Source organism: Pagrus major, chromosome 15 (genome assembly GCF_040436345.1).
Source record: "Pagrus major chromosome 15, Pma_NU_1.0".
Taxonomy (NCBI): Eukaryota; Metazoa; Chordata; class Actinopteri; order Spariformes; family Sparidae; genus Pagrus; species Pagrus major.
In genome coordinates, this window is record NC_133229.1 from 22,287,174 (window position 1) to 22,313,323 (window position 26,150).

General features: G+C 41.3%; 1 protein-coding gene across 1 annotated transcript in view; it reads left to right on the forward strand.

Moving 5' to 3' along the window:
- The first annotated feature begins 4,995 nt into the window (after positions 1 to 4,995).
- Positions 4,996 to 26,150, forward strand: part of chrm3a (cholinergic receptor, muscarinic 3a) — an 87,517-nt gene continuing 66,362 nt past the window's right edge. The window contains exon 1 of the mRNA XM_073482252.1: positions 4,996 to 5,133. The gene's annotated coding sequence lies outside the window, so the exon portion shown is untranslated. The remainder of the gene's footprint in view (positions 5,134 to 26,150) is intronic.

The following is a 26,150-nucleotide window of genomic DNA, read 5'->3' on the forward strand; positions in this document are numbered from 1 at the left end:
TATAAAAACTGTTTGAATGGAAGTTGGAGGAGCAAGAAATGATGACAAAGCGACGTAGAGCTGAGAGTGCTTGATAATTCAGCACTTCATTGGTATTCAGATGCTAACATCTCAACGAAGGACACAGACGCATACACACAGAAACCCCCCGCATACACAGCACCCTGAGGCTGATCGCTTCCAATTATTTAAAAAAAAAAAAAAAACATGCTCCTTAAATTGAAAAGCCCTCTGGAAATTAAAGATTGGTGGTATTCAACATGTCACCACCAGCAGCACCCAACCAGTGTCAAAATGTGAGAATACATTTCTTTCTTGCATATTAAAATGGTTATGTAAAAAACAAAAAAGGATAATTAGTTCATAGTGGTGGTAATTTATGAATCAGCTCAGATGTGTTTTTCCAGGAATATATATGTCAACATGATGGTTTTTTTTAAAGCTTTAATCATCGGTGGAAATTACTCACGCTGTGAAATCAGAAATGTAGGATCACGCAGGTGATGTTTACTCCGAGTGTAACCTGAACGATCCCGGCTGTGGTTCCTATAAAACATTTCCTCGCTTTTAAAGCAATGATGCATAATGATTTAATGCTGTGGTGTTATTTTCCTGTAATTATCAAATCGAAGATCTTTTTTTAAAATGAAATGGAGCCCGTCCATTGCATTTCATCCTGACTTACATTTTCTTGTATCTTCCCCATCAAATGCTTACATTTGTGAATCTTTTCTGTTATTGTTCACATAGATGTGATTGTCATACTGTATTGATCAGCCGAGATTTTTCTGCATTAACTTAGAAGCAAAGAAGAAAAAAATTACATTAGTCTTCTTAAGAACCAGCCTGTTCACAAAGATGCAACATGTAGTAAATTTGTTTTTTATGGCCTTTTTGAACTGTTGAATCTATAATTATATATAACAGTCATACAAATGTTAAAATGCATGCATTTCGGGCTGCATCTAATGGCTATTTCTTATTACAGACCTCAGTCAGTGATGATTATTCATGTATTTCCTCTTCTCCGTCACAAGACTTCCATAATCTGCTTACCTGTGGCTCCAAATGCTGCTGCCAAGCTTATGAACAAGTATGACAAAAGATCCCATGTCACACCAATCCTTACATCTTTACACAGGCTGCCCGGATCCCTATAATCACATTTAGAGCCCTGCATGGTCAGGCACCTTTCTATATGATAGAGCTACTGCTGCCATGTAATAAAAGTCGGACTCTGAGGTCTTCCGAGTTCATTATCTGCTCCTCGCTCCAGGCTGAAGAGAAAAGGAGAGTGTAGTTTTTAGGTAGCAGCTCCTGCACTTTGGAGCTCTCTAACATCTTAAAGACTCATTTGTTCAGGTTTGCTTTTGCTTAACTTGTTTTGTTTATTTTTTTTTGTTACGCCTCGTGTTTTCATCTGGTTGTCTGCTTTTGGCTTTTTTGTTCTCTCTATTACCTTCACCAAGGACATTATGTTTTCACCAGTGTTTGTTTGTTGGTCTGTTGTTTTGTCAGCAGGATAACACAAAAACTACTGAACGGATTTCTAGCAAACTTGGATGGAGGATTGGTCTCGGTTCAGAATAGACCTAGTCTACTTTTGGTGTGGATCCAGACAAAAGGACAGATCCAGGAATTTTTGACAGGGGATAATGGATCTTGATGAAAAAATCAGGCATATTTGGATGGCAGGTCATCAGTGAGTGATGCGGATCCTGATAAAAATCCGGATCTAGCAGATTTAAATATATGCTGGATAGGATTAAAGGGGACTGTTGGGCTTTGGTGGAGCCATTCTAGTTTCTTTTGTGATGCCCTTTGTGACGCCTATTATTGATTAATCTGCTGATTACTTTTCCCGATTGATTATTTGCTCTGTTTAAAAAAATGCCTGTTAAGATAATTTCCCTCAGCCCAGGGTGATGTCTTCAGATGTCAGACCAATAGCATGATCCAATGATACGATCATGCATGACAAAATAAAGCTATAAAATTCACTTTTGAGAAGCAGGATGCAGAAGCATTTTTGCTTAAAAATAGATTATTCAGCCTTCAAGATAGTTGCCAATTAATTATCTGCAAACTGGCTTATCAATTAATAGAGTAATACCTGCAGCTCTTGTCCAATGTGATTTTTATTTCAGAAAAAATACACCACAAGTCTTTCTGGGAACCTTTGGGATTGTTGATCATATATTTTTTATGGGCTCAGAGTACAGTAACTACCAGAAACCTGCATGTTCATCTTGCAGTGTTCAGCGCCGTTAGCCCTGCGGTACGCCTCGTGGGCAAAACTTTTTTCTTGTATTTCACTGAATTTTACATCCTGCAGATGGATTTGATGCAGAAGTGGCACGAACTTTTTTTGTTGGAATCCGACTCTCTGATTGTCTACAAAACCTTGAACATTTCAGCAGGAGCAAACATCTGTGCAGGTTTTATGAATCATAATGTTTCCACATTATTTTGTTGTAATTGGGTAGTTTGCGGACGCACTTGACAGTGAGAGTTGGACAGACGAGGCCATTATGAAGTGAAAACTGTCTGTGTAGACCAGTTGGCTGCAGTGACTTGGTTATCAGTGTGTCCATGCAGTTCTTTAGGAATCAGACGGTGTGAAATTGCAGGAAGGTGAATGTTGAGGCTCAGCTTAGAGTGTGTGTGTTTATCGAAGCCTGTATAGCAGGTGTGCTGGCCTTGAACCACCGACTGGGTTCTCTTGACCATTTTATTATTTATGATGTGAAAAATAAATCCTATGTATCTCACTTGAAGGTGTCTAACACTATACTTTATTACATATTCTTCTTTCAACAAACTGTTTGAGGCATTGTGTGTATAACATGCAGGATCGTTGCTGTATGTTATACCCGGGGTCCCAGATGTCATTTGCAGCCCTCATTTGCCGTGTTTGCTCTTTCAGCCTGAGCGTAGTCAACAGTGAAATAAAATAAATAGGCTTTAACGTCAATATTTGCATTCATTCTACCTTGATTTATTTGTCTCTTGCTCCATCTCTCCATAGATTCTCTTAATAACCCCAGATTAACAAATATCCACAAGGGTATAGGAGAGTACACAGAACACCAGAGCATTAACTAACCTGATCAAACCATCCCTCTCATCTACCTACAACAGACACAATATTATGTAAGCCTACACATGTATACACCAGCATCCAGATGGAAGGAACCGGTTCCACTCTCACAGGATGCAAACAAGCAGCTGTTGGGAAAGCACGCACAGACACAGCGTTGAATAACCCACAAGGCATTAGGATGATGAGAGCGCTCTAAATGTCGGGAGGAAGTCGGCGCGATATCCTATCCGTGTCTCTAACCGTTCTGTATTTTCATAGAAATGTTGCACTGCGAACAGGAAATGTGGTCCGAGGGTCTGCAAGTGAGTCTGAGCAGGAAGCTCCAAGGCCCCATTCCACAGGTCCCTGCAGCCAGCGGTAATTGGCTTACACATTCCTCTCAGGATTACTGCTCGCTTGTTATTTGTGTTTATGAAAAAATTATTGTAACATTTGCTTTGGCTCGCTGAATTACTGTACGCTCAGACAACTGTCACAACACTCTCAGCTGCCCTGTTGTTTCCAGAGGCGGGAGTCACAAAGCACAAATACTTCATGACTGTACTTAAGTAGATTTTTCAGGCATCTTTTTACTTTTACTCCCTACATTTTATGAAAAATATCTGTACTTTCTACCCCTTACATTTACAAAACAGGCTTGTACTTTAGTTTTGATGCATTTGAGGGGAATTATCAGTTATTTTTCTTTGGCGTCATTGCACGCCGCCTTCCCAACATCACAAGACTGAAAGGGAGACTCGAATACGTTAGTGTCTTGTATCAACATGACCCTGCCGCCCTCTGCCTGGATTTCCTTCATTTTTCCCTTTGTTGCGGTGCACGGGACACTTTACCAACCCAAAATGTCGGTATTTGACGTCTGTGGAGTGACACTCAATAATCAACTATCTTTGTGGTGCGTTTAGGAACAGCTTGGCCAAATCCTGCTGATTCTACCTTTAAGTTTAAAGTTGAATTATATTAATATGACGTGAAGTTCAGTTAGCTTTGCACAGAAGTGGCTGGTAGACTTGTTCTTCAGAGGAATACTTTTTATTATTATACTTATATAATATATTTCAGAGCCGTACTTCATTACTTTTATTTGAGGAAAGAATATGTGTGCTTTTGCCACCTCTGGTTGTTTCCCTCTTTGGGTGAAATGGACAAATGAAATGATTTTTTTTCAGCTTCATACTTTTTCTGTAATTTATTTATGTGCAAGTGTCTGCACTCATCCCCAGACTCACTCAGGCGACTGCTTTTTTCTTTTCCTCGTCCTTCTTTTGTTTGCGTGTTGTCAGGTCTCCTTAGCTCCGTCAGTAGGATAAAAACTGTTTTAATAAAGAATTTAAAAACCAATCATTGAGACCAATTTTGGCTGCTTCATATGAGAAATAGCTAATTTTCTTGCAGGCAAACAGAAGCACTCCTTTGTTAGAGAACTGCAGCAGCAGAGTCATCTGGAAACAGACTGCAATTACAAAACAGGGACATTGCTGGTGCCAAATGAAATGGCTCAGTATTTTGTGCCAAATTAAACAGCTTGAAGCTCTGGTTGATGTCACTGTCCCATTATTAAAACGGAAAAAATAGCGTAGACTCAGCGTGTGGAGAGGCGACGATGAAACAGGCAAGACCCTGACATTTCTGAACGACTCCCACAGGGTTTGTTTGTCGGTTTTATGTGCCAGTGTGTGTGTCGAGCTCCTATAGTTTCCCACAGCTATTATCAATGAATGAATCTGGACTTTCTTTCTTTTTTTTTATTCGCCGGGTGTGCCACCTGCCGGTGCGTCACGGCCGCTCTGACCAATCCCGACGCGCTGGTTGTTCGTGCGCCCTTGGAGATCCCGCGGTGCTCCGCGCATCGCCGTCCAATGCACGGCTCGCTGACGGGAGAAGGTGGCGAGCCTCGTTGTACTGTTAGCGCTTCAGATCTGAGTAGATTGGACTGCCGTACTGCTGCTGTGCCAAACATGGACCCGAGACAACTTTGACTGGATTGCCATTTTCCCATCTACTTGTGCTGCGCACATAAATGTTATGAGGTAGGTGAACACGAGACATAAAAGTGGAAAGTTTTAGATATTTTACGCACAGAAAAGTCGTCTTCTACTTCTTCTACTTGACAGTAGATTCCCTGCCGCTGTTATTCCGCCGCGCAACGCTGCGTTTTGAAGTTACACAAAACAGCATATTAATGATTACCTGTGTTTGTCTCCAAAGCGGATTTAAACTCAGCATTTTTCCGCATTAAATGTGCTTTTGTTTGAATGCAAGTTTGGCAAACAAGTGCTGCTGCTGCTGCTGCTGCTGCTGTTGTTGTACCCCGCTGCTGGCCGGCTCAGCATCCCTGCCCAACCCTCTCTGCGCTCTGCACTCTCCTCCAAAAAAAAAAAAAAGGGGGGCGACGTGGCTTCTGAAGCAAATATGCTCATGTAAAGTTAATCAAAACACGGGAAAAATCTTGTTCTTATCTCTTGAGTGAAAGTTAATCAAACAGAAGATAAGCGTCGTCACCAGAAAGGGGCTGTGTTTCGTGCGTATTCTCCTTCCTGTGGCACATTGATTATTATTTTGGTGATCTGATATTTGTTGCTGTGGACAGAAGAGAAAATTAATCGTGTCCTTACATGGCAAGTGGAGGGCTTTCATGAATTGGGGTGCCTGTTTATTTATGCTGCCCATAGATGGCCATGTGAAGGAATGTTCCCTCTCAGTGACCTGGGGGTACTTTGACATTGTGCTGCTGGATAATGAGTAAGAGCAGAGGGAATGGCATCTGTGCCATGGTGCAAATATTTTCCTTTTAGTCCACGCCTGCAGCCATTCATCACAGGAGCCACAGTGTGAGTTTGACAACACAGACGCCGTACGTGATTCACAAAGTATCCCCACCTCTACAGTTTAACATTTTGATGTGTTGCATATATCAACACAATCAGTGTGTTTTTATATCAATATATCAACACAGCCATTGTTAGGGAACAGTGCAGTCAAGTTCAGTGTCACGCATTGGTGAATGCACGGCCTGTTAAAGGTGGAGCAGGAATGTGTTTGGATGATTGTGACTTTCCATTGCCTGCTGTGGGGAGAGACGCAGTGGAGGAGGACATTCAGAAAAAGAGACACATGCAGGAGAGGATGAGAGACAAAGGTGAACAGCAATAGAGCTCTCGCAGTTTGATGTATTGTTTGAGCCCCGGTCAATATCGGTTGAGTAATATTTTTTCAGGCTTTCCCCTCTTGATGAATGGTTTTGTTGTGCACAATGCTGCTGCCTTATTGATCATCGTTATGACTTTCCCAAATGGGCTGTGGGTGGAGGATGGCACATTGATGGTTGAGGTGTAGCTGGCTCCAAGTAGGATGAAAATGTCTCTGCTTTTTTTTACCTTCTGCTGTACCTGTAGTTCTGCGTGGGTGCTGGCGTGAGCACAGATGCTGGGGCTTTTGGCTCATTAGACCCAAGATGGTGAAAATGTTCTGATGCTGTTGAAAAAATTGAGAAGAAGAATAAGAGGGATGATAGATTGGGTACTTTATTCTTCTTACAATTCAGTCTAATCATTCAAGGAACAGTTTGAGGTTTCTGGAAATTTGCTCATTGCATTTTTTTGCTGTGAGTCAGATGAAAAGCATTGACTGTATAAAATATGGACATACCTCCCATGCCTCAAAAGTGAAGTCGATGTGGCAGTACCTTAAACCTGCATTCTTTGTAATCACCAGAAGGGGGCAACTACAGGTTTCAAATGTAAGTCAGATTATATGTAAGCTTATGAGAAAACGACTTCTCAGTTGATTTATGACCTCAGTAAACAGTTTCTATTGAGATTATGGTCTCAATCTCTAGTCTCAAGGCTTCTTCGATACAGCATGATGTTAATTTTGTAAATTATTTTTACCCAGCTCAACCCTCTTTTCCAAATATGGTCACAAGATGGTGGCTGTCACTATGCTAAACTCAAGGCCTTAAAAAAAGTAGTCCACAAACCAATGGGTGACATCACAGTTGATTTACACTTGATGAAAAAAAAATCAATACCACTCTCATATCTGTACAATAAACGTGATGCCACAGCTAGCTGCTGGTAAGCTTAGCTCAGCATCAAGAGTGAAAGTGGGATAAAGAGCTAGCCTGGATCCCTTCAGAGGTAAAAAAAACAATATGACCACTGCTTCCTGCCAAGAGTCCTCGTAAAAAAACAACTTCACTCCACAACTTGTTGATTTTACACTTGGATGTTTGTAAGGAGTAAACAAAGGGGATGCATGAAGTTTAATGAGCCAGTCAAGCTGTTAAGTGTTTGTGTGCACCTTTGCACACTAGATTAAGCTGTATTCAAGTGAAGGAACCTTTTCCAAGCAAGTATATGATTCATGCATATGATGGAAAACGTGGTTTTAATTGAGTTTCACTTCCTACTGAGTGTCCCCACAGTAAAAGTGATTTTTGGCCTTATATCAGCAGGTTGAGTGCTTTTTTTTGCAGCTTTTCATAGATTAAGCTGTATTTCAGTGAAATCAGCTATTTGAAGCAAGTCTACTGCTTAGAAACATGTACAGTGGGACAAATATGATGGCAACCACTGTTTGAATTGAGTTTCACGTCACATTTAGTGTCCAGGCAGGTGTCAGTCAAGGGCTTTTCTGGGCTGTTTAAGTACTGTTTCTAATATTTATGCTAATCTACGCTAAACAGGATGCAGATATGACATGATCACATCTAACTCCTGGCAAGTAAACAAATAAGCATATTTCCCAAATTGTCGAACTATTCCTTTAAGAAACTAAATTAAGATGGTAGGTTTCAGCCTGTTTTTTTACCAAAAATATCTCTCAGTTTTTAATGTGTTTTAGATAAAAACACTGTCACAGACAGTATATATATATATATCATTAAAAAAGGCAGGTTCAATAAAAGTGCAACTGCAAAACACGAGAATATGAAATAAACATGCATGATGGAGTTAAACGGAGAGTTTCAGCTGCTGTATGATCCAGACAATAGAATCAAACAATATAACCCAGAGGCACTGACTGGCACCACCAGGCTACTTTTAGAGCAGGCAACAGGAGACAGTGATGGGTATTTTACGGGAGTCAGCTGGCCAAACAGACGGGCTAACTCCCCCACTGGGTTTCATTAGAGCTCGTCTTGATGTTAAAGCCCGTCTAATCCACTTTCACAGCCACGCAGACCACAGCAGAGCAAAGCACAGTATCTATCTTTAGAGGGTGCATGGGCAGAAACTTTTCCATCTCGGTTCAATTATTAAAACAGTAACACAGATTCCCTGCAGTTGGCCCTTAAATGTGTTGTTAGATGAGGTTTTCTGCCCAGACTTTGAGTGCTGATGGAGGCGGTGATTTCAGCATCAGGTAGAAAGCTGTCAATCAGTGTCGGCTTGTCCATAAACAGCTGTGTTTATGCAGCCCTGCACTTCCTCTCTCGTCTTCTGTTGTCTCTCCAGTAAGCAGACGTGCCGCCTCACGCTGCAGTTACAGTAAAGCCTTCTGGGGTGTGTGCTCGGCCTCTTTGTCTTTGTCTCCACGCTCTGGGCAGCTACTGTTGTTGTCCCATGTTCACAGGATCTGCTTAGCTTCAGAGACACAGTGCTGGGAAGACATTAGCTATGCTTTCATGGACCCTAATATTTCACTAATAATATGAATAATCACCCAATCAGAATGCCTCGTGTAAACACATCAATTGGAAGAGACCAGCCTGATCTGACCCGATCAGAAGGAATGCATACACACTTCGTATGATCGTTTCTCCCTGATTGGAATAACATATATATGCGGTGCTTGACTGGTAACAAACAATTTAGTAATCAGTCCAAACAGTACACTAAAATATGTTTTTGAAAACATTTAAATCCTGCTGTATAGTTTATCAGCACTGCCTAGTTTTGACAGTTTGATCAAAGTTTTGGTGAAGCGCCCCTCACTCGATCAAAGAGCGAGAGACCCAGGGGTGGCTTTTTGATGCGACTACGCTCTCGTGGATTATTGGCGGCAAAATGCAGAGAAGTTTTACCATTGTTCATTTGCCTACACTACCAACAGTGTAGCGATACGAAGCTGGTTGAGATCGGCAAAGTTCCCGTTAAAGTTTTGGCATCAACCCCACAGAAGAAGTGTCACTTACAACAAGGGATGTTAATGATAAATCATTAACCTATTAATCGACGTTGAAAATGTAACCGATACTCAGAGACGGGCACAAATTTCAACATTTAAGAAGGAATCTCTAAGCAGAAGGATTTCAGCAGATTATATAAATATTGTCCATGTAACCGCAGCAACTGACAGACTTCAGAGGTCTGATTAAGCATCTTGACATCTTGAACGTTCTCACAGATATTTTACACGACCATGAGTTTAGATACAGTACCAGTGACGGGGTTCAATCATAATTATACTGGCGCCTCACGCAAATATCACGTTATTGACGTTGCAATTTATTTTGTTGTATCATGGTTATATTACTTCCAATAAAGGTGCCCTGAGGATGCAATTGCGTCTTTTATAGCTCACACCACGTTTGTTAAGGTGACACTTATCACTCGCTGACCTTTACTAGTTGTCACAAGCTCAGTTGGAGCTGCCCCTTATTGGTGGCAATAAGGCGCTCACTTCAGGGCTGTTAACAACGCTGCTCTGTGTTTACCTTAGGATATTGTGTATGTTCAGCACACAGCTATCCACACACACACACACACACACACACACACACACACACACACACACACACACACACACACACACAAGTCGAGATAATACAAGTGAGTAACAGTTCAGAGGTCAGGTATTGGCCAGGAAAAGGAGAGGGTGATTTATAGAGGCAGGGTTGAGGTCATGTAGGTCTTTTAGGTATATAAACTGGCCGGTGGGTGCACATTTGAATCTGTCAGCCGTGACTGTGAATGTTGCATTTAGAAACATCCCGCAGTGCTGCCATCCACGCCAGTATTTCCATACAGTTTGGAGCCGTCTAGCAAACCCTGGCTTCTACTGCTGCACTTGTAATCTTTTTTTATTTTTTCTCTTTTAACGTTCTCCGTGCTTCGTTCTTTATCATTCACCCACATCCTCTGCCATGTGTCACCGCCTCTCTCCGAGAAACTGTCTTGCTTTCTTTACTTCGGCTCTCCTGACGATGTAAACCTCACTTCAGGGGGGGAGGGATTCAGATTCATGTCTAATATATGACGGCTCTTTTTATGTCCTCGCCGTCTTTGTTCTCGGCAAATAAAATCAATAACAACTTGCTACACATCATTCAGTGGAGGTCCAGAGGGAGGGATAAAGAAGAGAGCTGCGCTGATCATACATGGGGGGGGGGGGGGGGGGGGGGGGGGGGGGGGGGAAGAAGAGACAGCGAACAAGACAACAGAGACTTATAGAGCTCCAGTGAAGTATGTGTACTGTAAATAAAAAAACAAACTTCTTCTGCATCAGCTCCAGCTCAAGTGTAACACGTAGAAAGGACATTAGGATGGTGATGGATGTTTGACTTGGACCGGCCTCGATCTCTCAATATTCAGCGTTACGTTTCTTTGCTCCGATTAATGTTGCCGTCATCGATGGCTTGTTTATTATTCTGAGTTAATGTAGTTTCACACAGTATTGATTACGTTAAAGATTGCTTTGTAAATTCAACTCAAGTACATACAGCTCAGTCCTGTTCCATGAAAATCTATCCACAGTGGCTCTGGAAGATCGGAGTTTAAGTAAAACTAACAGATTTCCGACAAGAACAAGCTCCTCATAAACATTTTGAGGAAATGTGAGCTGAACGTCCTCTTAGTAAAATCTGCGGATCGCCCACGCCTTTAATTTTTTCATAGGGTCTGGTCATTGCAAGTGTTAATAAGATAGCAATTACCCTCGGTTGACACATTTGTATCGGCTTCCGTTTCGTAATCCTGGGAAGAGCTGAGAGCATTGACTAGACGACTGTAAATATGAGGGAAATGCTGCTGAGGATGAAGGGAAACTGAACAAAAACAAGTCTCTTTTAAAGTATTAAAAAAATCTATCTAAAACACGATAATGCTGTGGCACAAAGCTTCTTTTCCAATTCCTTCCAAGTTTTCTTTGAAAGTTATTGATTCTTGTTTCCACTTTGCTGAATTCTCCAAAGAGCACGTCCGCGCTCTACTTTCTTCCATCAATGCGGCGTTTTTATTCCGGTCAAAAGATATATCCATCTATGTACGATGGGATAAATGCTCACAATAAAACTAAAATGCTTTCAATCATCATACATATTGTGTGACACGCATAAGGAAGCTATCTCCTGACATTAAGGCAACACTATAGACTGTGCAGTTTGCATTTATGGCTCGTGATTGCAAGGTGATGATGGTGTTCTGTCAGCGGGATGTTTGATCGAATTTTCAGGCTGGAGGAATCTAAAGGACACCACATACCGTGACACGCTGCATTCATTGTGCGGTAAAAGCAGATGCTATTATACTTCGAGATGAGTGGATGGATTTCTGTCACAGCTGCTGGTCGATAAAATCAGCATTTAAGTTAATAATTCATGGACAGCATTCCTCCTGACAGATGTTGCTGTAGACAAACAAACATCTGTTAGTCGTTCCATTAAAAAAAATGCTCCATTAACTCTTGGATGCTCGTTTCAGTGAGCATACAGATCTGATTTCATATCATTTAAAGGAGACATTATTATTTTGGGTTACTACTGGGATAGGTTTACATGCCTTAATGCTCAAAAAACACATCGGTTTTCTCATACTGTCCAGTGCTGCAGAGACGCTCCTGTCTCTTTAAGGCCCCCCTCCTGAATACCCAGTCTGCTCTGATTGGTCAGCTCACACACGCCTGAGCCAGCTAACAACAACAGAGCAATTCTTATGTGCCAAACTAGCCGTTAGGCATAAATTATGCAAATATATGACATGGTGACGTAGTGTGTATGTCACAAAGTCACCGAATTTAAGGCGGGGCTACTGACGAAGCGTTCCAGGAGCACGGTTTTCTGTGGGAGAGAGGAGCTCCCGTTGGTGCGGACTTTGACCGTTTTAACTTTCAAGACCTTTGACATGCAACAGAACCTATAAAACACTGAAGGAGAGGAAGAAAACGAAATATAGCCTGATTTGTCTCCTTTAATGTGCTCAGACAGAAATATTTCTGATTAGTGAGGATACCTTTTCATTACAGCTGTGAGATGATGAGCTCATGAATCATATTTCACTAATGTCACAACAAGAACCTCCTCATTTAAAACTTAATTAAAGTGTTTAAAGTCCAATCACTCCATCGTAAAGTTAGACTAGATGCTGCTGTGCGATTAGGTTCCCGTCAAAATAAATGTGTCAGAATTTTTAGCTCTTTTTAGGATTCTGCTGTGAAGCGTTAAGCACATTACAACTGAGAATGATGCCTGCTGTGCCCTTTTTTGGTTTTCTCCAGTTGTTTGTTTCTGCTTGACTCCCTCTCGCTTTTGTAATCCAGCTCATTAGCCACATATCAAGTGAGTCAAATTGTGTATCAAGCACTCGGCTCGAGCACACATCCTGAATTAATCACATTTTTTGGCTTTGTAGAGCTCCATCTCCAGATCATGTCAGAGGCTGGAGTGAGGTGGAGAACTTAACTCTAACATAATCGGTTTATCATTGATCCTTTCTGCCTTCTTCATTTCACCTGACATTTGTTCGCAGTCTAATGACAGAAGACATATTTAAGACATGTTTAAAGAACTAAAATCGCTTCAGTCTCGTGTTTGTTTCGTGGATAATCACACAGTTTTCTCGTGTCATCAACGTGTCTGCACGTCCTTGCTTATCTATGTTAATAGCCCTCTGTAATCTACATCGAAGTATAGGCCTGTCTCTGCTTCTCTTTTATTTAACACCTGTCACACAATTAAAACAGCGCGAGTGATCTTTTTCCACATCAGAACCGATCAAAAAGTACTTGTGAAGCAGCATATGGCACAAGAGAGGCTGAATGGGGCTGGTCATTATGTCTACGGAGAGGATCTTAGCTCTGGATGCAGATAAAGGGACACTGTTGACAAGCTCATGGGACCCAGATTTTAAAAAAGGTGAGCGAGTGTTTTTTTTTTCCAAGGGGATTTGGAATTGCTGATTGGCTGCTGTGCCAACCTGTCAGAGCTAATATCTATGCCGAGTTGCTGCCAACTGGGGTTTTGATAAGATATGTGGGGAGCTGCTGTGCAAAACAGCAGCATTTCTACTGTAAAAGCTAACGTGTGTGTGTGTGTGTGTGCTGCTGTTCAAAATCCTACAGCTGTGTTCAGCTTGGGGTCTGATGTCACTGAGGCGTTGATTTGATTTTGTGGCTGTGTTGTTTCATAGATTGAGAGTGCAACAAAAGTTCTGGTCTGATGATGATGATGTCATTGGTGCATCATCAGGACCCATGCGGGGAAATCAAATGTCACAGCAATTTACGCAGCACTTAATGCATCTGACGTGCATTTATGTTCTTTGGTGTCACAAAGCTCACGAAGAAATAACTATTAGTAATGCATGTGTTTTTAGACTGTGTATTGACCGCATGTTGAATAATGACCACGGGTAGAAACAGGTTGGAAGGGACGCGTCCTGTACATTAATGATTCTGGGCTTATGACTGTGGGATCGCTGTCACGCAATTATTAATGGGCTTTAAAGGTCCGATTTGTAAGAAAAGTTCAGAATGAGACTCAATGATCAACAAATAGGACCTTTAACAACCTGTCAGCACATGTAGCAGGATACAATCAATATTAATAATATTGAGAATGTTTCCTGTTTGGTTTCCTGTTGATGATTAGTATCATATTTTAGTAATATGTGTGTTTTGTGACAGGTGTGATATCACGTAGAACAGTAGTTTTGAGGTCACCCATTTTGATGCCCTACTCTGAAATTAAAGTGCATTTAATACAAAGTTTCCAAAACAAGTGCAGGACTCCAAACAGCCCCACTGACATGCATACATGTGACCATTTGAGCAGACAGATTAATTAGTAAGGAAGCACTTGAAATCATGCTAAAATCACATATTTATTATCATAAATCCTGTGGTTGGTCCGCTTGCTCTCACACCAAAAACAAACTCCACTTGGAAGCGATCCGAGACCTTTCCAAGCAGTCTCTGTACGGTTGTTTGGTCCACGCCAGGGTTCGATTGACAGCTTTCACACCAGCCGAAATGAACCAACCCAACCTGGGAAATGCACCAGGGTCCATTTTAACAGGTTAGGTTTGAAAGCACCCTTAAAGTGTAAAGATGCTGCTACGTATGTCTTGAGTCAGAGGGCACTTAAATGATATTTTGATCGTTTTGGTGCTGCTTATGAAGCCGTTAAAACAAACATCTGTCATTTATTTTTTCCCTGAATAGCACTGTTGAGAATTTAAGCAGATGGTGCAGTCATGCTTTGAGGATCAATTATTGATCTTTACTTTAATGTCACCCTCATGACTGGTTAATTGTTTACCCAGCTGTTTTTTTTTTTCTTTTATGGATTCACCTGATTTATCTCTTTTACCAAACTTTCTTTGTTCTACCTGCACTGGAAGTGGTGCTTGAAGGTTGTCTTTTGTGTAGTCTTCGTTTTATCACCTGCCTTCCCACCAAATGTCAAAGTCAGAACGACACATTCAAAGTAAAGTAAAACAAACTCTCTTCGAAACTTTGATTTCCCAGTTTTCCCTGAAGCAGGTGCAAGAGTGACATTTTTGGCCAATTCTTCAGAAGGGTTCAAACCAGAGCCTTTATTTCAGTCTTTCCTTCCGCAGGATGATTGACATTTCAGAAAGAAACAGGGGGTTGTAGAACTTGTACCAGGCTCGGATGAGCTGTGGAGCGAGCCCTCTGGCTAAACTCTGTAGAGGAAAATTAATCCAAGCCAACAAGACCCACAGCCCTCGGGCCAGCCAGTCAAATCCTCAGCTGACATTTACATGAGTCTAGAGCAACAAAAGGGAATGAAAAAATTTCACCACCAATTTACTGTCTTGTCAGTGTGTGCCTGAAGAAGCGGTTGGTTCAATACTTTATCGTCACTGATTTACTGCCCAGTGGGGCAGTCTTCTGGACAGGTTGGAGAGCTGAGACAGGATCAGGCATGAGGGACGCAGATGTTTAACGCCCCTGCTGGGATTTGAAGTGTTGCATAAGAGTAACAAGCAGACAACAGCCTGATTACAAGGAAGAGAAAGTGAAGCAGCCTTAGTCCATCAGCCAGATTGAACATTTTGCTTTTAAGATGAACCCTTTACAATTAGCTCTTCACTCTTTTTATGTGCACGACAGGCCCATGTACAAAGCCATATTCATCAGAGTGTTGTTACGTGATGAAATACACAAACAAGATCTGCTACCACACAAATAAGCCATTTTTTTGGACCTTTCACTCATTTTTTTAAAGACGTATTGGATAAGTTTACCAGTATTAAGTAACATTTATTTAAATTAAGGCAGAGGCGAAATATCTCTCTCGTGAAACTGATGATAACCCTCCAACTAATCTAAAACACGTCAAGCAGCCTCAAGCAGTGTTGTCAAAGATTATGAAGTATCGATACATATCGATTCTGAATGTTGAGTCTGAATTTACTTGAGATCCTTCACCCAGTCGTACACCGTGCACCTCGGCCTCAAGGCAGTCTCACACACATGAACGCAAAATAAACTGGAGATGCACGATATGGATTTTTTTGACGATTCCCTGCTTCCCTGATGAAATAACAGAAGTTCTTAACCTTAGCTTTAATAAGATCTGTTGCGTTAAAACTTTTTGTATTATTAGCTCTGTTTATCAGCTACAATCTCGTTATTGTCTGATAGCGGATAAAACAAAGTTTCCCATATTCAATAACAACATATTGTGTAATCCTTATATAAACTGTCTTTATTCCCCCCCTGCAGCAACGATCCCTGTCATGATCGGTGAATGCCAGCTTTCCCTTGCTGGTATTTTCACTCCTCCGTGTTTTGTGGATGGAGCAGTGAAAACCTCTAACACCTCCCCGGGGATTACTTCCATTTAGCAGAGTGATAATAATCTCGAGCTCATCGGCGGAATGTGTGTAACTTGGCATGACATCAAAGCTTTGTGGAAGAAGTGCAACGACATGAATCACTGCAGTAGGTGTTCGGATTGGTCATCTGTTTTTTTGTTCATCCTTATCAGCTGTGCAAAACCCTCTGGCAACAACAAACATCAGGTGCAGGCCTTATCGAACAGCTATGCCAAGGAAAAGTTGTGGAAGTATTTTGTTTTTTTTAGCCTTCAATCCAATTTCAAATCATCAGATTCTGAGGTATTACACAAACAGGGAGATTTGGTGGAGGACAAGACAGCCAGAGTACATTAACTTTAGTGGTGTCTTTGAGATGAAAAGCAGGCCAGAGGCATGAGAGGATGGATGGAATTGCCTGGCACATCTCCATACAAAAGTTTTTGGCAGGGTTATGTTGGTAGAAAAAAAAAAGAAAAGTGTTTATTGGCTTAGTACCCTCTGTGTTTCTTTGAAATGTAATCATAACCCAAGCTGGGCATATTTATTGCATATACAGGCAACGTGCTGGATTTGTGGGAGCTTATTATTTATCAATATTTAGTCAACCAAATATATGATGTAAACATGAAAATACAATGGTTAAATCAGCTTGATTTATGAAAGTCTGGATTCCTGGCATCGAGTTCAGTTTAAATCTCCTCAAATGAAAGTGGCAAACAAGAAAGACAAAGGACACTACGGGCTCTTATTCTCCATCAGCAGCAGAGCTGGCGGAGGCACAAAGCAAGACACCATTTTAGTTTTTAGTTTGTGGCTCTTTCTGCTCCAAACAAACCTGCTCGCGCTGAGGAGAATGAATTAGCACAGCTGATATTGTGCTCAAATAGATTAGGAGGCGCGATGCAGATTTGTGAGCCGTTTTGCCATGAAATTGTGTCTCTCTCCACTCAGACCACCTCTTATCAAAAAGATTGCCCAATGGGTGATGTCTGTGTTTGTTGTGCTTTGATATGAATGTTTAATCCAGAACACGGTTGAATTCACAGCTGCAAATAACACTTTTTAGATTATTGCAAAAGAATGTATCGTTTTTGATCATATGATTTTTATTATGTTCTTACCAAAAATGGTTATGTATGTGAACATCTGCTTGAAGTAAGTAAGAATTAATTGAAAGACTTTACCTACAAGACCCTTAGTAGTTAAGGGATACTCAAAGCGATAACCAGTCATCCTGGTGTGGACATGAATATCAGAAGCAAATTTAATGCCAGTCCATTCGATGGTTCTTGATGTCGTAGTTTGGGTTTATCGTTAGTCGTTTCCTGTTTTAATCTCCTCGTGTGTCACTTTCCACCTGCTGTCTTTGTCTATTTTCATACCTCGTCTCTCCATTTTCAGTTGGTTCGTACTGTTAAGATTCTGCAAAAATGGGCCCAAATGCAAGAAATACAGAGGCAGCCAGGTAACAGGACAAAAAGCAAACTTTAATGCAAACAAAACTGTAGTCCATAAAATCCAAAGTCCAACATTTCAAAATCCAAAACAAGAAGGCAGGCATAAAGGCTGGCAGCAAAACAGTAAAAATTCATGAGCACAAAAACCAAAGTGCAAACCAAAAACAAAGTACAAACCAAAAACAAAGTACAAACCAAAAACCAAAGTGCAAACCAAAAACAAAGTACAAACCAGTACAACACAGGCAGCAAACGCGGGTAAAACGTGACTGGGAGACAGGACCAGGGAACAGACGAAAAAACACAAGTGCGCAGAGACATGGGTTGAAAGCAGATAAAGATGGGAAGTGGAAAGTTGCACGTGACATGAGGAGATAAAACAGGGGATGACTAAACAAAAACCCAAACAATGACAGTCGAGATATCTTATTCAAAACCAAAAAATGTCGTGACAGTCAATGCAGAAGATGTTGAGATATTTGAGTCTGGGTCAAAGTGGTAGAGCAGGTGACCGTCAGACTGACACTCATAGAGCTGTGCTGTTTGCATGGCTGGAAATTCTGACTTTATGCCCTCTAGTTTAAAGTAAAAAAACAATTGCAGTGTGTTTCCTCTGAACTTGGATTGTTAAATGTGTCTACAAACACAAACCTCTGCCGTCAGAACAATTAAACAGATGCTATAATTACATAATAATTCTGCTCATAGCCGTTTAAATAATTAAAACATCCAGTGCGCTGCTGTGTACCAGCAGATGCAATAAATACTGTAAATACTGGGGGTGTGAGCCCAGAAGGCTTTGAGCTGGGACGTTAAACTGCTGCAGCTCTTTTCCGCTCACACATTCGTTTCCGTAATGATATTGCATTAAAAAGGCTACATGTTGTCGGTGACCCTGAGTAAACTCCTGAAGTTTTCTCTCGCACTGTGCCACCTCTTCCTCTCTGCTGTTCATGTTTATTTAACCGCTCGTTTTTCTTTTTTTAAAGCCAGATTAGTCTCCCTAAAGCTCTTTAAATTAATCTCATTAAATCTCTTTTTCAGCAAAGACGTGGAGGGGCAGTTAGAGTTTGTAGTCATCTGCCTCATTTTCCTTAAGCCGCTATCATTACATCAGTCACATCCTGCTTAATCCTCAACTGCTGAAAACCACCAGGGGAGCCGGGATAACCTTGTGACCTCTTCGCCGCCGCTGTGTTTATTATTTATACGTTACATATCAGGATCTGAGGACATATAATAGCTTAACAGTGGTCGACGGTTCCTTGGAGAGCGAATGAAAGAGAGTCTGAGTCATGTCCCTGGTTTGGTAATGACCTCTTTTATTGTATCTCAGCTTTGGCAGCAAGTTTAAGAAAAGCACTTTGGTGTCTATATATCATAATCAGGATGTGACAGAGGTTATTTACATTGCTCACAATCCAGTGTTGGGTTCCCTCTTAATTCCATGGTTAGTTTCCAAGCACCATCCTTTGCTAAGGTGAATAAAGTTAATCATATTACTGCCGCATGTATATGTTTTAATTGGGATTGAGGCCACTTGGCTCCTGAAGTGAAATGCTTTGTCGCTGAACTGTAACATCGAGGCAAGAATACTGATGAACTCTAGAGACTCCAGACAGTCGAAAAATTCCACGACTCATATGTTTTGACTGTTTTCAGTCTTTGCAGCGCCAGGTGTCTAAAAGCGAAATTTATTCGTCTCCTTGCTGAATAGTTTTAAGAGCTGCTGAAGGGTGAAATGAGAAATTTGTCATAAACGCTTAAAAGAAAAAAAAAAAATTGTTCTAATCAGGTTATTTGATCCAGACAAATTGTCTGGTCAAAACGTTTCAGCTGCAGCTGTTAACTGAATAATTCATTAACGGGTGGGGAAAAAAAATCTGTTTGTCCGTGTAACTGTTCTAGTGTGAGAAGCCAGGTTTTGGAGATATCGGCCGTAGAGGTGTCTGCCTTCCCTGGTATTTAGAGGAACTAGATGGCTCTCAGCTTGCACAAAAAATACATTTAAAACTCAACAGCAATGTCCCATTCCAGAAATCATGACCTGGTTACTTAAGATAATCCGCAAATAGGGAGTTTCCTGTCTGAACTATTATCGGCCCGGCCTGTTATCAGTATCTGTGTTTTTGACATGAAACGGCTCAGAACAAGAGGCCTGTGGATTATCCACATTTATTTTTTATCCGCTTTGAGTGCGATCTAGTATCTCCAAAAATCAGCAACACGCACCAAAACAATTAAGATGGACAGCACCACAGGTAGGAGAAAAAAAAGGGTATTTTTGATTTTGGGGTAAACTGTCCCTTTAAAACCAGTTTGACATTCATCCCTGCAGCTTTGACATGATATGCTGATTTAAGCAGTGTTATACTTTAAGTCTTCTCATAGAGGCATGTCAAACAGGCTCGGCAGCATACTTGTTTGTGAGCTTGCAACATTCCTGCAAAACTGGATTTCATATCCATATTGTGGAAATAATTAGAGGTGCACAACACAAATAGTGCTAAATGGTGCATGTGTGTGGACAACAATACAGGTACCTGCTTCCGATGATGCCCCGACCAAACATATTCACGAAATCTCATTTTGACTGTGAGTACTGTGTGAGAGACCGAGAGCCTGAATAAGAATTCATTTGTCTCTCTTGTGAAATTGTTCAAAGAGCCATGAAAAAATGAAATGACAATTCGTGTTGCAGATGGCTGCATTCGAGGCAGACATTTTTGGAGCTGCAGTCACTTTTCTTTCTCCGTTTTACAGAACAAATCTGAAAACATCACGATTGCCAAAGCATAAACATTTTCAGCTTAGTTACGTAAGTTTGTTATCGTTACATCCCCGCCGCTTGAGCCGCAACAATTTAATAACTCAAAGAAAATAATCACTTTATTCATATCAATGTAAGGATGTTGGTTTAGTTTTTCATTCTTACTGTAGTCCTAACAATATGCCCTACAGTATCCAGCATGAAAGAAAAGAAGTTTACTTATGTGATATTGTTATTGAAACAGCTCTGAAAGTGTGTCCCTATTAGGAGATTTTTCAGGCTGTGTTTCTAATAAATCCCTCACCCCCTTATTTGATTTACTTCTGTGGTAGCTTCTGCAGTCTTTGGGTGTCTGAAAGAGAAAATCAATTCTTTCATAGTAACATAATTCAGAGGACTGCAGGGGAATGAAACCAGAAATCCCTCATGTCCTATGCACTGAATGTATTTACTGTGATTCTGGGGCTTCGTTTCTTCAGCGTTTTTAAATTCAGTCTGGTCCACAGACTCGCAGCATTTACTCTCCTACTTTCTCCTTGATAGATATGCTACAAAAATGCATGCACGCTTCACACTGATTAGCTCTACACCCCCCACCCCCCCACCCGCCTCTGGAACAGACAAAATCCCTCACTGCCATTATCGGAGCATTGTCGCCGTGATTGTACGGGCGTGTTCGTGTTCAATGCAACCAATCCGTCAGTGGAAGTGACAGGATGGGTCCCAACCTAAGGCTTGTCGAAACAGCGAGGCCATTCGATCTCTGCTCCAGCCTCATCCATCAGAGTGACACATGCAGATGGTTCGCTGTACATCCAGGCGACCTGGAGACATCGGTGGCTCCATATTTAACCTACTCATAAGTCCTGTTTGAATAAGACCATCCATTTTACACTTCCTGTCTCTGGAGTTTGAACGATTGTAGCATCTGTTGATGTGTTATTTCATTTCTTCATGCTGTTGCCACTGATATTAAGATTTTAAGAACATCAACCCAAGCTCTTAGGGCAAAGAAGCTCTGGTTAGTTTTAGGCACTAAAACCACTTCATGGTTTGGTTTAAAATACCTGTTTTAGTCACCACAAACATGGCTGCAAGTGTCCCAAGGATAAAAACATCTGGTTTTGAGGCCACAAACACGGTTGGAGATTTTCTGACTTCCTGTGAAAAACACAGAGTCTTATTTGCCACAAACATGGCTGGAAATGTCCTGACTTCCTATGAAAAATATCCAGTTTAGGTCGCCACAAGCATGGCTGGAAAAGTCCTGAGGTTTCTTTAAACACACTTGGTTTTGTTGCCACATACACATCTGGAAATGTCCCTAGGTCTCCTTAAAAAGACCCAGTGGTATCACTCATAAATGTTGAAACACAGTTGCCCCGTGATAAAAATAGTAGTTTCACACTTTCAAACACTGCGATGGAGAAGCGAACTGCGGTCACCCTCGTCGCCTGTAACGCCGCCACCATTCCCTCCACCTCCTGATGTGGAAGTCAGGTAATAAACATGTACGAACGTCAAAGTGGTACAGCACCGATGACATGATACTTAGAGGTATCTGTGGTTTGCAGAAGCGTTAACTACTAAAATTATATCCTGGCGACTGGGCTGTAATTCATTCACGCTATTCTCTTGGGTCGTGACAAAGATAGAGAAGTAAGGCGGGATGGGGAAAGGTAGGAGGAAGGGGTGATATAACATTTGTGAACTTCAACAACACTCTCCCTTAAATAGGAACTGGAGAAGCAAGACTCTAATCTGTGATGCTCGGCTGAATTTACAGCCTGGAGGTGATCTGTGGACACAGTAGATTAAGAGGTTCGTAGACTCAAATGTGTGAACCTTAATAGAGCTTTCGTATTATAGCTACGCCACGAGTTCTGAACCAGTGAAACAGTCTGATGTGTTTGACACAAAGTGTCCCAAAGCACATCATCAGTAAAACCAGCGTTGTGCCTCTTAATGGAATGTGCATGTAGTACACGTTCTGCAATTGTGCAGTTTTCTCTGCATTAATAATCCCAAACTGGAGGAATATTTTTGACATAACGATCAAACTTTTATGATGTCCTCTGCAGCATCAAACACCCTGCAAACTTAACAGAGTCCCGGCTGTTTTTATAGTACCTCTGAACATATGGTGAGGCTAAGAGGTAGAGACTCAAGTGACTGACCTGAATGAAAAGAAAATGGAAAATTCATTTAGAAGAAAGCCCCTGGCTGAGCAAGCAATATATCACATTCATAATGAATGATTATGAACGTCAAAGTTTTCGGGTTTCAGATTTCTTAAGAAGCAATTTTCAAAAAAAGTGTGTGGATCTGAGCTGCATGTTTCTTTTTCATCCTGTGGTTTTCAAAACCAGCGCTGCTTTGAATTCTACGTGGGTATCTGAATATTTCTTAAAAGCTGCAAAGATGTCATGGTTGGCGCTGGATGTGCGTAAATCCATTTTCCTCCATCACCGGCTCACTATTTGCTTACACTGGGCATAATGAATCATTAATTCACTGCTGTCACTTGCAGCCCACAGTCACTCTGAGCAGAATTAACTCTTGATCCAGCAGAGCAGAGAAGAAACAAAGGAGTGCAGGAAGCATGAGCCTCCATATTTGTTTCACTCCATATGGCAAACTATGGATCCGTTTATGTGTTGACAGGATGGGTGTTTTCTAATAAGGCTGTTAAGATGTGCTCTCTGATGCATGTGGTTTTGATTGTGTTTTGCATTTTTCATAATTTTATGTCTCTTATTATTCCCCAACCTCCTGTGCATCTGTACGAAAGGTATTTTCAGGCGTTGAACACATGATTTCCTGTCTTACAGTGGGTGACAGAGCATTGCTGTGGATGCTAATGTGTTTTTGTTTTTCGTCTAAATAAAGTACCCGCTTAAACCCTAAATAGGCTATAGTGTGCTATAGAGTAGCAGCTCCCAGCCAGAGGTACTTGTATCTCAGGGGGGTACGTCTGCAGTTGACAGTTTGATTGTATGAAAAATGTAAAATAACAATGTCCGCCTTTATATAAAGATCCAGTTTAAAATGGGTACAAATGAACACATTTTGGACATGAATGGTGCATCAATAAAGAGGTAGATCATCTGACAGAGCTGTGTGGGTACATCAGACAAAACGGTGGAGAGCCACAATGATAGAAAATGCATTTCAGTCAAATGGATGTGAAACACCAAGAACTTAACCCAACATTATGTAACAATTTTACCTTAAAATAACAGCTTCAAAGTCACTGAGAATGCGGACTGTCATCACTACTCTGCTTGGGTAACCTGGATCAGCAGGAACATCTACTCGGAGAAGGACATAACGCCGTACGGCTCTATTTCACACACTGGATCATATTGGAGACAAGTTTCTTGTATTCCTTCTGAGGTCCTCCAGCTGCTCTGCCTCAACTCTCTGTGATTAAGCAGTTTCCTGATGGCCAAAAAGCTTTAAGTAACTGCTATCTGATGGTAGCTGTAGCTGCCGTTAGCTCAATTAGCTCAGTTAGCCATGCAGCTAGCTGACTCTGCACAGGCCAGCCTGCGAGCTCGGAACACACTGTTGGTGTTTACACTGCTAGCACAGGAGGTTCTCAGGCCCGGAGCTGGGAATGCTGGCAGGGAGCGGCGCCAGAATGTGCTTCACAACTGGAGCCAAGCTAGCGGGCAATTGGAACGGAACCGGACCGAGGCAAAGAGACCAAAGAGGACATTGAAGGAGGAAGCTAAGAGGCAGTGAGCAAAAGCTTTGCGAAGTAGAAGGCTCCAAGACAGATGCCAAGGTAGTCTTTTAACTGTAGCTGCCGTTAGCTAGTTAGCTCAGTTAGCTCAGTTAGCTGTGCAGCTAGCTTACTCTGATTAGGAGCCTGGAGCACCATGGGATTGTTGGTATTTACAATGCTAGCACAGAGGCTTTGTGTGAAGTTTTCTTCATAGAGTAAAAGGCTCCAAGACAGATGCCGAGCTGGCCTTCTTGTTGTTGGACTAGTAAGTAATATTATCTGGCCTGCTAAGCTCTTGTGTTGTTGCACTTGCTTCATGTTTGGCCGTTTGAAAAGCTGTTGACTCATTCCAATTACACGTGTAGGCTACAGCTGTTCATATTTTAACGGTGGTGTATAAGTGAGTTGCAACCTGAAACTGCTGGGGTGCCAAGTGACAAAGAAAATACCAATTCTTGCATGAGTTGCTTTAAGTGTAATGTTGAGTTTGTTTTAATTAGTCTGGATTTCCGTTCCAAAATCTCTCATCAAACCCAGCTGAAATAGAAGCTGAAATAGAAGTGTAGTTATTGTGGAGACGTCATTATGTTTCTCAGCATCATTATCTCTCCACTGGATAATAAATTGTGCCCTACAGATAAGGTCGTTGGCATCCCACTGGACAACGAGTAAGCTGCAAAATGAAATAAATTGTAAGACACACTGTGATTTTGTGAAAACACCAAAACATTCCCTCAAACGACTTGAGTTTCCCTCCAGCTCATCTGTGAGCTCCACGGAGTGTATCTTTAAAGCTAATGTTGTTTATGTTGTGGGCACATGTTTTTTAGAAGGGAAAAGCTCGCTGCTCCATTTAGCACAAGTCAGCAGTTAGTCTGGTATCTATAAATGTATTCCTTGGTTTTATTTTTCATCAGCTACTGGGCTCAGTTTCTAAATCTTTTTCTGTTTCTACTTCTGTGGTCCTGACGAGAGGATTTTTACAATATCTTCTCTTGTCTTCTTCACCTCCTGTGACAGGCTCAGCTGTTCTCTCACTCCCCTCAGTCACACAGGCAAAGAGACACAGCTGGCCTAATTGGTAATAACCCTTCAGCTGTCACAACTGTGGCTTACCGCAGCTTTTCAGGGGAAAGTAAAAGATACCTGTTTGCTGTTTCATCACCGTGTGAGTGAACATACAGCCTTTTATCTGTTGATGGTATGAACGTGTTGTAGTATTTTAGTTTTCAGCAATACTGTCGAGTTTCCATTTTTTTGTGTCTGAACAATTCTAAGCTTAAAAGCACAGTATGTCATTTCTGCCACGATATGTCTCTCAATCAAAACAATGAAAAGGAAATAAGTAGTTTGATGATGTCAGTAATTATGGCGATGTCATGTTACGTCATACGTTTGTTACGTTTACATTTGGGATCATGCATTACAAAACTCAACAAAATATAAAACAAAGGTCTCGTTGTTTTTAGACATCTTAATGCAGAAATGTTAAATAATACGTATATCTTTAAATTGCAGCTTCTCTTTAAAAATGCTGCACAGATGCAGCTCTGATCTCATTTTCAGTATGTTCCCTCAGTGAAGATCCCGTCCGACCCCGACTGTTTATGACTTGCTGTTTGTGCAGCATTAAAGGGTCAAAGCGGACAAATAACTTGTGAAAAAGACAAACAAATGGCCCAGAGATGTTATTCCCATGATTTCGAAAGGCACGTTTTCACAAAACTGGTAAACATATAATTCTCTCTGAAGCCATCCCCTTGAAAACACAAACACTTCTCAGTCTTATACACGTCGAATTATAGTGTGGCCACAACATATTAAAAATCACCCGGGGTGTCTCTCCAATGTGTGAGAAAAGCCTTTTTCTTTGACTGTGTGTTTGTTTTTGTTACATACGGTACAGAGAGCTAGATTTTATATAAGTTTGTTCCCGTTCTTGTTTGACCTTTTGCCTAGATTTCTTTTTTACTTCTTTTTGGACTCCAGCATCCACGGGAAGTATTTCATGATTATTAGTAGTCTTGCAAGATGAAAGTTAGAAGTAGCTTTTGCCTGATGGAGGACCATTTTTATTTGGAAA